This window comes from Kogia breviceps, chromosome 2 (assembly GCF_026419965.1).
Source record: "Kogia breviceps isolate mKogBre1 chromosome 2, mKogBre1 haplotype 1, whole genome shotgun sequence".
NCBI classification, from domain to species: domain Eukaryota; kingdom Metazoa; phylum Chordata; class Mammalia; order Artiodactyla; family Physeteridae; genus Kogia; species Kogia breviceps.
Window position 1 is genome coordinate 109,626,003 of NC_081311.1, and position 7,251 is coordinate 109,633,253.

The 7,251-nt window shown below is 40.1% G+C and overlaps 1 pseudogene; it reads left to right on the plus strand.

Annotated features, from left to right (window-relative positions):
* The first annotated feature begins 264 nt into the window (after window positions 1–264).
* On the plus strand, window positions 265–1,230 carry LOC131750377 (large ribosomal subunit protein uL4 pseudogene; annotated as a pseudogene).
* The last annotated feature ends 6,021 nt before the right edge of the window (window positions 1,231–7,251 follow it).

Sequence of the window (7,251 nt, forward strand, 5' to 3'; positions counted from 1 at the left end):
TGTCCCCCAGATAGTCATCAAGAATTCTGGGTTGGAATTGCCAACAAATTCACTCTCCTTTAGACGAGCATGACCTTGCTGGTGCCTCCACTATCCGCACCCAGTAGTTCCATTCCTTGCTTTGAAGAGTGAGATGTCCAATAAGCGTGTGTGTCTTAGAAAGAAAACAAAAGGGATGCCTCAGAGTTTCAAAGTGACCTACAGTTTTATTTACGAGGTAGTGAGTATTTAGCCCATGATTATGGCCAGGGTGCTTTTGGAAATATGTATTGGGCTGTGGGCTGCATGTTGGCATCCACCAAAAACACTGGCACAACGGGCACCCACAGAATAAACACAACCCAGAAGTGATGTGCCATTTGCTGTGCCCTGTCTCAGCCTTGCCAGTGCTGGTCCTGTCTAAAGGTCATCATATTGAGGACGTTTCTGAACTTCCTTTGGTGGCTGAAGGTAAAGCTAAAGCCTACCAGAAGACCAAGGAGATTATCTTGCTTCTTAAGAAGCTTAAGGCCTGGAATGATATCAAAAAGGTCTATGCCTCTCAGCAAATGAGAGCTGGCAAAGCAAAATGAGAAGCTATAATTGTATCCAGCACAGGAGGCCCTGCATTATCAAGGACTTCGGAAACATTCCTACAATCACTCTGCTTAAAATAAGCAAAGTGAACATGTTGAAACTTGCTCCTGGTGGGCACGTGGGACATTTCTGCATTTGGACTGAAAGTGCTTTCCACAAAAGGATGTGATGTGCATGGCACTTGCTGCGAAGCTGCCTCCCTCAAGAATGACTGCAACCTTCCCATGCATAAAATGCTCAATACAGACCTTAGCAGAATCTTGAAAAGCCCAGAGATCCAAAGATCCTTCCAAGAACCACGCAAGAAGATTCAGCACAGACTCCTACAGAAGAATCAACTTAAAAACCTGAGAATCACGTTGAAGCTAAACCCATATGCAAAAGCCATGCACTGGAACATCATTCCTCACCAGGCCAAGAATCACAAAGTCCGGGTAGATAAGGCAGCACTAGAAACCAAATCAGATGAGAAGGGGGTTCCAGGCAAGAAGCCAGTGATAGTGTAGAAAGAAAAGAAGACTGTTGGTGTTTAAAAGCTTTGGAGGGAAAGAAAAAAAGGCTGTTGCTACCAAGAAACCACCAGCTGAAAAGCCAGCAGAATGGAAATCCACAGAAGAAGGCTGCTGCATAAATTTAAATTTATTTATTCCATAAAGGTCAAATCATTTTGGATAGCTCATTTTGAATAAAGATCTGATCAAAGAGGCAGTGAGAAACAAACCAAAGAAGATGGGAGGAAAAGTTAAAAAGATTGTGAAATCAGAAAAAAAAATATTTACAGATAAAAAGCTGTCTCAATAGATAATGCAAAGGAATATACAGACACACTTAAAATTGTAAGTAAGAGAATTTAGTAAATTAGACAGATAGGAAATCAAAATATTGATGTTATTGGTTCAAGATGGCAACATAGAAAGATCCTGAACTCCACTCCTCTCACAGACACTGGATCTACAGCTACATATGGAACAGTTTCCTCTGAGAAAAACCTAAAAACTAGCTAAACTATGACTACACATCAAATGAACTACAAAAAACCCCACAATAAAGTGGGTAGGAGAAGCTGAGACACAATCTTGCCATAAAGCCCACCCCTGGAGTAATGACCTCCATCAGGAGCTTCTCCCTGTAGAGTGAAGGGTCTGAGCCCCACATTGGGCACCCCAACTTTTAAGACCTGCACCTGAGACATGAGCCTCCCAACATCTAGCTTTGAAAACCACTGGGGGTCATGACCATGAGACCCACAAGGCAAGAGCAATCTGAGAAATGGCTTTTATACGGCTCACACACTCGTACTCACTTGCCCCAGGGAAACACCTGATCTTGCCCAGACTTTAAATGAAAGAAGCTCATTTGCTACTCTTAAAGCATCAGCCTGAGGGGCAGGCATCTAAATTACCACATACCTAGAAGTCTGCTGGGATCATCTCCGGGGTCAGGGGCTGGTGGGCACCATCTTCACTCACCATCTTTTTTTCTTTTCTAAAACTCTACCTAGGCTTTTCCCCTCACTCCTTGGACGGTGCCATCTTTATGCTCGTCTCTCCAGCCATAAGACACCGCTCTTCTTTTTCTTTCCAGCGGCACTATCCTTATGCTTCCCCTTTGCCTCACTCCAGCCAGCAGTTACCATCTGCATACTCTCCCTCTGTCACACTCCAGTGTGCCAGTATCTCTCAGAGGGGAAGTTTTACATGTGTCTGGTGCTCTGGGTTCCTTCTCTGGTTCTCTGGGTTTTGTGGGTGCATGTGCCTTGATCACCTGGCTCTGGAGGTCAGGGGGACTATGACAATCGGAGGGATGGCCCTTGGCAGTTTACCACCCCCAGGGCACTGCACAGACGGCAGAATGAAACACACTCCCAATCTTTCTGAGAAAGAGGCCTATTTGCTTATCCTGGAGCTTTGGTCTGAGGGTCAGGCTTTTGGTTGGGCACACATCTAGGGGCATGCATAGGGGCTATCAGAAAACAGAGGCCAGTAGAGACAATCTTTGCACTCTCCCTCTGCCTTACTCCAGCTGGCCAGTATTCCCTAGAAAGGAACTTATACGCTTGTCTGGTGCCCCAATTTTTGTGGCTGCTACCAGCGGACAGCTCAACATCACCTGGGCCTGGTGGCCAGCGGGGTTTATGCTCACAGGTCCCATAGGACTATAAGCAACCGACAAATCATTCTTAAAGAGCGACCACTCCTAGGGCTCAGCAAAAGGCAATAGACCCAGGAGCTCAATCTTTCTGTGAAAGAGGCCTATTAGTTTCTCATCATAGCTTCAGCTTGAGGAGCTGAATTCTAATTAAACACACATCTAAGGGTTGACTATAACGCTTTCCAGAGACCTTGGAGGGTCAGCATTACATTTGTGCTCTCCCTCTGCAGTGCTCTTGAGTGCCAGTGTCTCTCAGAGGGGAGCTCTGACACACATCTGGCACCCCAGTTTCTATGACTGCCACCCAGGAGACACCCCTTGATCCCCTGGCTCTGGTGGTCAAGTGGCTTGCATTACTGGGTCCCAGGGACTGCAACACCCCTGCAGTTCTCGGCAGGCTACACCCCCAGGGCATTGCACAGATAGCAGACTGAAACACACCCCAAGTCTTTCTATGAAAGAGGCCTATCTGCTTGTTCTGGAGTTTCAGCCCGAGAGCCAGGCTTCAGGTTTGGGCACACTTTGAGAGGCCTATGGAGGTGCTCTCAGGGAATGTAGGCCAATGGATGCTATGTTTGCACTCTCCCTCTGCCTTGCTACAGTTCTCCAGTATCACCCAGATAGGAGTTTATACACCTGCTTGGAGCATGGATTTTTTGCAACTGACACCCAGGTGATGACTCCAGATGGCCTGGCTCTTGTGACCAGTAGGTCATACACTTGTGGTCCCACAGGACTATATATATTTGATCATTTTAAAAGCTGCTGCCTTAGGATCTGGCTTGCATCAGCCTGAATCTAGGTGCTTACTGAGATCCTCCCCTGTGGAATACTGAAAGGTCCTGGCAAATACTCAACTACTGGAAGCTATTAGAAATAAAACAGGCTGCTGGGACAATCATAAAGGTTTGAAAGATAACCAAGAGCCAGGGAAGGGTTGAACAACAAGGTTAATCTCCTACACAAGGCCACTTCTTCAAGGCTGGGAGAGTTGACTGTTTCATCTAATACACAGAAACTAATACAAAGGGTCAAGTAAAATGAAGAAACAAAGGAAATGTTCCAAACAAAATAACAAGATAAAACTCAGAAAGAAACAAAAGAAAAAAAAACGTAATGAGACATAGATAAGTAATTTACCTGATAAAGAGTTAAAAGTAATGGTCATAAGGATGCTCACTGAACTCAGGAGAATAATAGATAAATATGGTGAGAACTTCAACAAAGAGAAAATATAAGAAAGTCAAATAGAAGTCACAGAGCTGATGAATACAACTACAAAACTAAAATTACACCAAAGGGGTTCAACAACAGACTAGATGAAGCAGAAGAATCAATGAACTTGAAGATGTGGCATTTGAACTCATCCAATCAGAGCAGAAAAAATAAAAACAATTAAAAATAAAAGCAAAGATAGCTTAAGAGACTAATGAGAAAATATCAAGTAGACTGACATTCACATTATAGGGATCCCAAAAGGAGAGAGGGAGGGAGGGAGGGAGAGAGAAGGAGAGAGAGAGCGAGCTGCAAAGGTCTATTTTTATGTTGATTTTTTCAAAAAATACTACAGTACTCCACAATCCATGGTTGAATTCACAGATGTGGAACCATCTATACAAGGGGCTGACTATAAAGTTATATGCAAATTTCTGATTTCATGGGGTGTCAACACCACTAACCCCTGCATTGTTCAAGAATCAACTGTATAACATTTGTCAATATTTATTCACCCAGCACAGGAGCACCTAAATATATAAAGCAAAATTTACCAGACCTAAAGAGAGAAACAGACGGCAATACAATAAAAGTAAAGGACTTTAATGTGCCACTTACATCAATGGCTAGATCATCCAAACAGAAAATCAATAAGGAAACACTGGCCTTAAATGACAGGTTAGATCAGATGGACTTGATATATACAGAACATTCCATCAAAAGCACATTCTTTTCAAGTGCACATAGAACATTCTCCAGAATAGATCATATATTAGGCCACAAGAGAAGTCTTAATGAATTTAAGAAGACTGAAATCATATAAAACATCTGTTCCAACCACAATGGCAAGAAACTAGAGATCAATTACAAGAAGCAAACTGAAAAAATTCACAAATTGTGAAGATTAAATAACATGCTACTAAACAACCAATGGGTCAAAGTAGAAATCAAAAGAGAAATAAAAAAAAAATACCTTGAGAGAAATGATAATGGAAATACAACATACCAAAACAGGGAATGCAGCAAAAGCAGTTCTAAGAGGGAAGTTTATAGGAAAACATGCTTACAACAGTAAACATAAGAAACCTCAAATAAACAACCTAAAATGACACCTCAGGGAAAAAGAAGAACAAACAAAGACTAAAGTTTGTAGAAGAAAGAAAATAATAAAGATCAGAGCAGAAATAAATAAAATTGAGATTAAAAATATAGAAAAGATCAATGAAACTAAGAGCTGGTTCTTTGAAAAGATAAGCAAAGTCAACAAACCTTTGTCCAGACTCACAAAGGAAACAAGAGGGCCCAAATAAATAAAATCAGAAATGAAACAGATGTTATCACTGATGCCACAGAAATATAAAGGATAAGAGACTACTATGAACAATTATACATCAATAAATTCAATCTAGAAGAAATGGATCAGTTTCTAGAAACATATACAACCCACCAAGACTGATTCACAAAGAAATAGAAAATTTGAATAGACTGATTACTAGTAAGGAGAGTAAATCAGTAAACAAATACCTCCCAACAAAGAAAAGTCCAGGACAAGATGGCTTCACTGGTGAATTTTACCTAGCATTCAAACAATTAATACCACTCCTTCTCAAAGTCTCCAAAAAAATTAGAAGAGAAGGGAACACTTCCTAACTCATTTTACAAGGCCAGCATTACCCTCATATCAAATCAGACAAGGAATTCAAAAGAAAAAAAATTACTGTCCAATATCCCTGATTAACATAGATACAAAAATCCTCAACAAAATATTAGCAACCCAAATTCACAGTATGATCAAGTGGGATTTATTCCAGAGATGCAACAATGATTCAACATCTACAAAATCAATAAATGTGATGCACATTAGCAAAATGAAGGATAAAAAAAATATATCATCATCTCAATAGAGGGATGAAAAGCATTTGTCAAAATTCAATATCCATTTATGACAAAAACTCTCAACAAACTGGGTATTGAGGGAACATAACTCAACATAATAAAGGCCATATATAACAAGGCTACAGCTAGCATCATTTCATTATCAGCAGTGAAAAGCTGAAAGCTTTTTCTTTAAGATCAGGAACAAGACAAGGATGCCCACTCTCATCAGTTTTATTCAACATAATATTGAAAGTTCTATCCAAAATAATTAGACAAAAAAAAAGGAAAGTCATCCAAATTGGAAAGAGGAGTAAAACTTTCATTATTTGTGGATGACATATTATATATATAAAACCCTAAAGTCTCCACCAAAATAACTGTTAGAACTAACAAAATAATTCAGTTAAGTTACAGGACAGAAAATCAATATCCAAAAATTAGCTGCATTTCAATACACTAACAACGAATAACCAGAAAGACAAATTAAGAAAATAATACCATTTACAACTGCATCAAAAAGAATAAAATACCTAGGAATAGCTAGTGGGAAGCATCCATGAAGCACAGAGAGATCAGCTCAGTGCTTTGTGACCACCTAGGGGGGTGGAATAGGGAGGGCAGGAGGTAGACACAAGAGGGAGGGGATATGGGGATATATGTATATGTCTAGCTGATTCACTTTGTTATACAGCAGAAACTAACACAACATTGTAAAGCAATTATACTCTAATAAAGATGTTTAAAAAAAATTATGGCCAAACATATGTCCCACAAATCAATTGAAAAAAAAAAAAAACAACAACCTAGGAATAAATTGAATTAAGGAGGTAAAGGACCTGTATACTGAAATCTATCAAACATTAATGAAAGAAATTGAAGAAGACACAAGCAAGTGGAAAGATATTCTGTGCTCATAGATGGGAAAAATTAGTATTGTTAAATTGCCCATACTACTCAAAGCAATCTACAGATTCAATGCAATTCCTATCAAAATTCCAATGGCATTTCTCACAGAAACAGAACAATCTCAAAAAATTTTTTTAACTTCTTTATTGGAGTATAACTGTTTTACAATAGTGTGTTAGTTTTTCCTTTACAACAAAGTGAATCAGTTATGCATATACATATGTTTCCATATCTCTTCCCTCTTGCATCACCCTCTCTCCCACCCTCCCTATCCCACCCCTCTAGGTGGTCACAAAGCACAGAGGTGATCGCCCTGTGCTATTCAGCAGCTTCCCACTAGCTATCTAATTTACATTTGGTAGTGTATATATGTCCCTGCCACTCTCTCACTTCGTCACATCTTACCCTTCCCCCTCTCCATATCCTCAAGTCCATGCTCTAGTAGGTCTGTGTTTTATTCCCATCCTATCACTAATCTCTTCATGATCTTTTTTTATCTTAGATTCCATATATATGTGTTAGCAT